Here is a 9,709-nt window from a genome sequence, read left to right on the forward strand (position 1 = left end):
TGAACAAGAAAGCACTGCATCCCAATGAAACTGTGCGTAAAATTAACCCAACCGATAATCTCTGCTGCTCTGACTTTTTAAAAGTGTGACATAAATCATCTTAATTCCCTGTATTTCAAATGCAAAAATGTTTAAACAGTAAGAACTGCCTTCCAAAGCTGGGGCGTTCCTTCTATGAAGCTGCTGCTTTCTGGGGGGGAAGGGGTGCTTCAGCTTGGGGGAAGGCTCATGGAAGAGATGTGCAGTGGTGCATGGGCACTGCACAAGAACCCCACAGAAAGAGAGGTGCCAATCAATATCTTGGAAACAGAAATAAAGCAAGTCAGATGGGACCTCCCAGGCCATCTAGTCTGACCCCCGGCTCCAGCCAGCTCCACCATGTAATCCCCAACATGTGGTTGTCCAAACTCCCTCACTGATGGGGCCTCCACCACCTCCCTTGGAAGCCCATTAATGGGAAAGGGGGGATTCTTGAACAAAGAACATACGGGTAACACACTTATATTAGAGGAAGTCTCTTTTAGAACAGTGTCTTATTGGAGGAGGCCTGAAACCATCTTCTGCAGGTATTTTAAATTTTTGAACACCCTTGGCTGCTTTCTGGAGTATGCAATGCTTGGGAATTCTGCCTGAAGTATTGTGTCTAAATGCCATTCCAGTTCTTGTGAGCCTTTTAACTCCTCCCTCCTCCTCCTTTTCCCTTCTTAAATCAACTTAGCACCTACCGCAGGAGCTGCATGCTCTTTCTTCCCAGGCAGGCTTGATACAAAAACCAGTCTTCCGCTAGAACCATTGCTACTATTCATGCTTTATGTGTGAAGCTTGGGACGGGAGCGTGATGCAAGGAATCGCTTTCTAAGCCTTGGGAGTGTCTTGCAAGCCCTGACGGTTCCCTGGTTCACATACCAGGTGGCCACAGCCTACACTTGGATGACAGGGCAAGCCCCTCCCTCCCTTCCTCCCTCCCTCCCTTCACAGGTGCAATGCTCAAAGACGGCTCAGGCTGAAGTGAACCTAAGTATGTTCGCATGGCGGGTTTTTGGCTGGAAGATGGCCTAGAAACAGGGACTGGGAAATCTGTTCATTTTGCCTACTCCTGCTTCAGAATTTTAAAAATCTCAAGTTCTTCCTCTCCTGAACATGAAGAATTTTGAAAGTTTTGGTAAATTCTTAGCAAAAATGAACTGAATTCAATGGGTACAGCCATTCCCAACAGGGAGAACCAAGATGTGCCAGCCTGCTATAGAGCTGCTGCAAATGAGGAGAAAAGAGGTGGCAACCCAGACACAGCATTCATGTGCCTGGATATTTATTTATTTGTGGATTTATATCCTGCCTTTTTCCTACAAAGGGCTCAAGGCAGCTTACATCATTCTCCTCCTCCATCTTATCCCCACAACAACAACCCTGTGGGGTAGGTTGGGCTGAGAGTCTGTGACTGGCCCAAGGTCACCCAGTTGGCTCCATGGCTGAGCGGGGACTTGAACCCAGATCGTCTGAGTCCCAGTCCCACGCTCTTAACCACTACACCACACTGGCTCTCTGATATGCAGGAATTCAAACCCAGACTTTTAAGAGCTAAGCATTCTGATCCCTAGGCCTGGATGGATAAATTTGTGAGCTCTGGCTTCTCCTACATTCAGGCTTATTTTTTAACTCAAGTTCTTGATCTCCAAAATATGATCCACACATTATACAGAATTTACCATGACTAGATGCTGTTACAGGATTCAGAATCAGGAGGGCTCCAAGGGCACGATCCTGCGGCCACCAGACAGAGTCTGGATGGCCATAGGACGATGCTGCAAACTTGTTCTGAGATCAGAGCTGGGACTTTGCGCTGGGAGTACCCTTTGTAGCCACCCCAGAAAGAGCCCCACTGCCTGTGGCTTAGAAGCTGCAAGACGAACCTCAGAGATGTGATTTGGGGGTGGGGAGGGGGAGAAGACAGGCACCACCGGCATATTCAGGAACCCGATGGCACCTGAGCCCCGCCTGCTCATGTTCTCTGCTTAGGCAGCCAACAGGGTGCTTGCACTGCCGGAGGGAGGCTCCTGCCCTGCACAGGATGTGCACAGACTTGGTGGGGGGGTTCAGGTGGCCTCACTGGATGGCACCTCCTATTGTAGTTCCAAATCTCAAGGATGGCACAACGCATAGAGGGAGCCCTTCCCCGCACACAGTCGCCCCCCATAGGGAGAGGACAATTAGAAGGATGGAGAGGGGCAGAGGCAGTCCACTTTTCCCTACTTCCTCCTCACGCGTACAACTTTAGTACATTAAAATCAGGAACTTATAAAAGCCAATACTGGCAGTAGTTTCCGGGTAAACACAAGGAGCGGCTTCTTTAATAGCACTGGATGCCAACTGAGTCATACCTGACCTATTGAAAGTAATGAAATTTAAATTAGTCATGATATTCATTGATTTCAGGGGGTCTACTCTAAATATAACAAACTCTAGAATTCAGTACCAAAAGCTGTATTGATGGTATAGTAGCTGTGTGCGTGTCCAATTCATGGAGGTTAATTCTATCCATGGCTATTATCCAGATCAGAAGCAATAAACCTCAGAATATTAAATGCTGAAGGCAAATACCTAAGAAAAGACATCAACTTTTTGTCCTGCTTCTGGACATACCACAGACTTTGGATCTGTGGCCTTCTGAGCGGATTACTAAACTAAACAGACTTTGGTCTGATCCAACAAAGGATGAGATGAAAATGTGTTTATTGGCCGCTGAATTGATTATTTATTGATTTGATTTGTATTCCACCTCCTTTCTTACAACAAACTCAAAGCAGCTTACATCATTCTCCTCCTGCTGCTCTCAATCTTATTCCCACAACAACAACCTGTGAGCTGAGAGTCTGTGACTGGCCCAAAGCTACTTAGTTGGCTCCATGGCTGAGCAGGACAGGAACTAGATCACCTGAGTCCCAGACTGGCTCTCTTAATCACTACACCACACTGGCTTTTAGCTGATCATCAAGATTGGACTTGCTCATCTGAAGAGATGGCTTCTTTTAAAGGCAAAGAAGAGAAACCAGAGGTCTGGATTGAGTCATGGGCATTTAGCCCATGGTCTGGAGATTCTGCATACTTGCTTAAAAGTAAGAAAGGTAGATTTTAGCCATAGCCAATGGCTGGGTGCAGACATGATAACCCACACTCAACCCAGTTATTGAACTGTAGGTTGTTGTTGAAATGAGCCCAGCTGTGTTAACATGGCTGGTTAACCACAAAGAACTCATGAAGACACCCTGTGATTACTTGTTGGCTTCTGAATTCTGGATTATTCACCATAGTTTGTTATCTCAGCTTGGTTCAGACTACACAATTAAGCCATATTCAAAAACTAGCACAGTTCAATCACAACTCAATCTGTGTCCAGTCCTTGAATGTGGGTTATCATGTTGTCTGAATGCAGTCATCCAGCCAGTTAATCCACCAGCAGCAGCCTTCACAAATGATTAGTAAGTGGATCCTACCTGTGTATTGTTATCCTGCTGCAGCAATTGTTTTGAAGAACCAAGGCTCCCAAGTAGTGCTTTAGCCAATAAAGGGGCAGAGCAGTTCTTGGTATAATTTCCTGGTCAGTGCTGAAGCAACATGAATTTGCCCAGTATCTGATTAAGCAGTGTCATAACTGCATTAAACTAGTCTATTTAGCAGTGCTTTTTAATGCAGAGGGCAATGATTTCCTACCCAACTCCTGCAGCAAAAGATAGAGAGCTGTGTGCACCTGCCTCTTTTTATTCTAAGCCCTTGCAGTCAAAATTGCCATCTTTTACCAAGCTAATATTGTACCTTCCCAGTTACACGCATCCTCATTTAGCAAAGCAAATCAATAGATGTCCGTAACTGATTAATGTCATTGCTGTATTTGGATTTCTCCCCATGCAATGTTCTAATGACACATCTTGTTTTATTACGAGTGAAATTGATCCCTGAAGGAAGGGCCGGAGAAAAGTCTAGTTGTTCACAGAAGCTGTTTCATGATCTATGTTTGCCAGCTGTTTTTAATTTCACAAGTTAGTTATTGAGTGCCACCATGGATTTTTGGTCAAATTACTGAAAAATGGTGCTCAGCTAGTTTTTCTGGGTAACTGGCCATAAGCAAATCACAATATCCAGGCCTCAGCTCCATCTCTTTAAAACAAGGAATCAGAGTCCCTCCATATTACTGGTGTGAGAATAAGCATTGTTATTTAAGATGAAGAGGGCCCCATGGTATCTAGAGGTAATAGCAGCATTAATCATGGTCAAACAATCGCAACCGAGGACTGAGAAGCAAGTGTCCAGGGCAGAACGTCATGGATACGCAAAGATTTCTTTGGCATCGCCCTGTTTTGATAGGGGCAAACCCAGTGGGAAGACAAGAAACAAACTAGTTGAGGAAGAGGGCAGTTCAAGGCCATGGTAGGCAGGAAATAAGCAATGGTGAAAGACACAGTATTACTGGGCAAGAAAAAGAGTTCCAAAAGGAAGCACTTAGTCTCAGCCAATGTAGAAACACGGGTAAGTAGTCTAACAGAAATATACTCCACGATGCAGAGTCAAGCAGGAATCTGAACATCAGTGGCATTGCCCTTTCACTCAAAGAAACTAGACCCTGGAAATGGTAGTAAAACATAGTTGCAGCAACTCTCCGCTTCCAGATGAGAGCTAAGAAAGCTGGGACCTCCAAAGCCGCCCCCACCCCACCCCCGAAGGCTCAGCTGCAAGTCCTCTGCACCTTGGTAAGAACGCCACCCATGAGGAGTAGCTGTACTCATACGTGGGCGTTTTCTCATGAGGCATCCTCTCACTAGAAATGTTGAGGTGCAGCCTTCATCTCCGCATGCCACCTATGCCTTCACCTTCTGGAGTCAACCACTTATGGCCTGGGTCAGCATTCAGTTTCCTCTTCTGCGGCTGCACAAAGGTCTGCTCTATCTTCTCTGGACTGAGGTGCTTGGGGTCTCACTAACATCAGGGAGTCCCATAGGGGGTACATGTAGTACCTAGTCAAGTCCTTTTATTGCCTTGTGATTCCTTATTTGCTGTTGTTTGTGTGTTCTTTAGATGACAGAGATAGGATCCTCCTGTTCTTTAAGACCACTTCCTTGGGTGTCTTTAGAGTTGGGGAACTTAAGTATTATTTCTAAAGGAGGAAAAAGTATTTTCCTAGGTATGTCATGGTTGCTATTCCACTAGAGCACACTGTCAACCAGAGGTTAGATAGCAGTAAGATATAAAAGGGAAATACAAAGGTCTAAAGAGGGCCTGTCTCCTTGGCTGTGGAAGGAACAGAAAATTGCATATGCAAAACATTAGTTTCACATTTGCTTGCTTGTTTTTGGATTCTGCTTATCCTGCTAGCATGAACAAAGGAAGAAACTAATAAAGGAATGAACCTTGGAGCTCCTGAAGATGACACACATGCTCTATCACTGATTTCCCTCTTTAGTGGCAGTAATAGAGAAGTCCTAAAGGTAATTCCACTGCCCCAGTTACCCTATGCCATTTCCCCGAGCCTAATTTTTAAAAAGCAAAACAATATACTTGTCCTTGGGAGCTGATCTTTGAAAGAGGTTCCCTGGGCTCCGTCAGATACAAAAGTGAAATCATGACATTTGCTGTTCTTTTGAGGCGTCCTTTCCAAAGACACACACACGGTTCTCTATATCCTGCTGACAGTGATAAATAACACAAGAGCTCTCCATTCTGATAGAATGTGTTACAGCTGGGCAGGCAAGCATTCGGCTTAACAAAGACAGACAGCACTGCCCTCTTGTCATGTTGTGTCACTGTATTCAGTGAAGACAAGGTCCTTTGTTTTTTTAATTAGTGAGAAAAAATACCATTCACGCAATAAATAAATAGGCATGCCTTCCTCCCTCCCTCTCTTTTTTCTCCCTTTTTAAAAGGGTGGAAAGATGTTTTCCCTCTTGGCACAAGGATTAGCGTTATTCTTACATTTCCATACTGCCTGCAGCTGAGGCTCTCTGGGCAGTTTGCAACAATAATCGAGTCACGCATTCAAGTCACCCATCCAGATTCCAACCAGGCCTTACCCTGCGTAGCTTCCAAGATTAGGCAGAACCAGGCATTTGTCTTTCTAATTCACTACAAAAGAGATAGGGAGTCCATGGGCCTTTGTTTTTCCTTTTCACAAAGAAAAAGAATTGAAAACTTCAATTGCAAGAGGAAATTAATAATACTTCAGAAGAAGACATGCTGTTCACCCTAGGCAACCAGACTGCAAAAGCAGGGAACGAAGTAGAATTAAACATTGTAGGAAAAATTGACTTAGGGGTAAGAAATGAAGCAGGAGAAGGACCCCTGGAATTTTGTGAAACCAACAACCTGTTGCAAACACACACTGCAAGCAACTGCTCAGATGATTGTGTACCTGGACTTCACCAGATAGCCAATGCAGAAACCAAAAAGATAATGTAGTTGGAAGCAGAAGGTGAAGAAGCTGTATTCTTGCTATCAAGCATGACCAGAAGTAGACTGTGTTAGTGACCATCAACTCTTAATTGCAAAAATCAAAATCAAGCTAAAAAAAGATCACGAACAGAAACATAGAGCCAAAATCAGTAACAATCAGTAACAAAGTCCTCATGAAGAAAAGATTTGCATTGTTCAACTTAATTAATGATGAGCCAAAAGAACTGTGGACTGAAACCAGAGCCAAAAGATAATTCCTGTAGCAAGAAGAAAGAAAATGCCTATATGGATGACAGAAGAAACATCCACAGCTACAAAGGACAGATGAAAAGCAAAAGGTGAAAGAAATAGGGTCAGCATTCTGAATGAAGGTGTTCAGTGACTATCACACAGAGACAGAAAAAACTATTACAGATATCACTGCAAAGAAATAGAAGAGTGCAACAAAAGGGGAAAAACAAAGGACCTCTTCCAGAAGATCCAAGAAATCAAAGGAAAATTCAAACCTAGGCTAGGAATGCTAAAAGACCAACCAGGGAACTCAGTAACAGACCAGAAAGAGAAGGTGGAAAGAATATACAGAACTGCCCAGAAGAAATGAACGTATGGCCAACTTCTTCAAAGAGGAATCCTGTGAAGAAGATCCCGCAATATTAGAAAGCAAAGTGAAAGCTGCTCTGAAAGCACTTGCAAAAACTAAGGCATGTCAAGTAGACTGGATACCAACAGAACTATTTTAAGCTGCAGAAAATGAATCAGTCCAAATCCTAACAAAATGTGTCAACAGATATGAAAAGAAAACGATAGCCAATGGACTGGAAACTTTTGGTATATATTCCACCCCCAGAAAGGAAATACAAAAGAGTGCAGCAACCATAGGACCATTGCATTAATCTCCCACACAAGCAAAGTGATGCTTGAAGTGCTGCAACAAAGACTGCTACCCTATTGAGTAAGAAATGCCAGATGTCCAAGCTGGCAAAAAGGAAGACACACTAGAGATTATACTGCAAACATACATTGGCTACTGGAGGGCACCACAGTATTTCAGAAAAAGATCAACTTATGCTTTACGGACTACAGCAAAGCCTTGGACTGTGTGAATCATGAGAAACTATGGATGGTCCTAAAACAAATGGGTGTGCCTCAGCACTTGACCATCCTGATGGGTAGCTGTATCCCATCTACAGCTACCCATCAGGATGAATGGCTACAGCTACAACAAAATACAGAGAAACAGAATGGTTTCCCATAGGCAACGGTGTCAGACAACGATGTATTTTATCTCTCTATCTGTTCAATCTGTACAGATTGAATTTGTACAGGGCACATCATAAGGAAAGTTGGATTAGAATCAGAGGAAGGAGTGACATCTGGCCTGAATATGGGTTGTTGCAACTTGAGTTGATTATTCCATGTCCTACACTTTGGTATCAGTGAGAAGAGATCTTGACCTTCCTCTTTGTGATAGCCTTTGATTGTACTTATAGAGTGATATCACATCTCCTTTCAGTCTTCTCTTCTCAGGGCTGAACATGCCCCATTTTCTCAGTATCTCCTCATAGGGCAGTGTTTCCAAACCCTGGATCATTTTTGTTATCTTCCTCTGGACTCTTTCTAATTTTTCAACATCTTTCTTAAATCTTGGTGCCCAGAACTGGACACAGTATTCCAGAATAGGTTTGACTAGTGAAGACTATAGGGAAACTATTATTTCTCATAATTTGAAAGTAATACTTCTATTAATGCATCCTAAAATACCATTTGCCCTTGTGGCTGTGTTGAATTGTTGGCTCATATTTAGCCTGTTGCCCACAATTACTACAAGGTTCTTTTCCTTTTCCATTCTGTTGAGCCACGTATTCCATATCTTGTATCAATGTGTTTGGTTTCTTTTTCCTAGGTGGAGGATTTGGCACTTGTCCCTATTGAATCTTTCTGTTGCTTTCAGTCCAGTGTTCAAGTTTATCAATATCACCCTGGATCTTCATTCTTTCTTCTAGGATGCTTGCTATTCCACTCAGTTTTGTATCATCTGCAGATCTAATTAATGTCCCTTGTACTTCCTCATTCACTAATAAAGATGTTGAAGAGCACTGGTCCTAGAACAGAACCCTGTGGCATCCCACTAATTACCTTCCTCCAGTTTGAGAAGGTGTCATCAATGAGCACTTTTTGTGCCCAATTTAGCAGCCAATCTTGGATACACCCAGCAGTTTTTCTATCTAGTCCACTTTTTTGCTAATTTGCTTATCAGAATGTCATGGGACACTGTGTCAAAAGCTTTGCAAAAACTGAGATAGATTATGTCTGCAGTATCCTTCTGTCCATTTGGGAGGGGTTGAGATTAAATTAGTCTGAGAAGATTATTTTTGATCCATGTTGTATTTTATTAATTGCTGCATTTTCTTTGCTGAGGCTCTTGCAGCCTGAATTTTTCCAGGGATTGATGTCAGACTAACTGGTCTGTACTTCCCAAATCCATTTTTATCCCTTTTTTGAATATGGGGACAATGTTAGCCCTTCTCCAGTCATCTGGCACTTCTACTGTTTTGCAGGATTCATCAAGGATAATAGACAGTGATTCTAAGGCAGAAGTGGAAATGGAAGCTTAAATATGAGTTGGACTGAATCCACCAAGAAAGCCTTGCACTTGGGAGAGCTGAATGGGACTGTAACGCACAGGACATATAGGGGGGCTTTCATTCATAAGGTAGGAATCAGTTTGATGACACATAACCACAACATAACAGATCCGAAGAAGCCCGGGATACATTGCCAGAATAGCATGTGAAGAACAGGTTGGAATAAGCACCATGTGATCCATCAATGAGTCAGGCATTACAATGCTAATACAAATGCCTGGCGCTGGTTGTCCCAGTTCCCTACCCATGAAAGGGGTCCGAAGCTACTGCCATCAGTGGTGCCGCAATCCTCCGAGAGGTCCAGAGGAACTAGCGCATTCACAGTGCCCCTTTTCTTCATATCATCACAGAGCCTAGAAGCAAGGATACAGAGGACCCGGTCTTCATGTCACTCCTCCCGCCATGGATGACAGCAGCAGTGTTCCAACCAGGAATTCTAATAACTGCCTCACTTGCTGCCCATTGACCAGAAATCATCTGCTTTAAAGTTATCTCCTTTTTCCCTGGTTTTGGGAATGGGAAAAATTAGGCACGTTATTCCCTAACAGAGTTGATTAATCAACACCCCAGAAATCCAATTCAATTAGTCTATGAATCCAAGCCTGCAGCAAAGTTGTCACGATCCA

Source organism: Varanus komodoensis, unplaced genomic scaffold (assembly GCF_004798865.1).
Source record: "Varanus komodoensis strain SLA01 unplaced genomic scaffold, ASM479886v1 scaffold5, whole genome shotgun sequence".
NCBI lineage: Eukaryota > Metazoa > Chordata > Lepidosauria > Squamata > Varanidae > Varanus > Varanus komodoensis.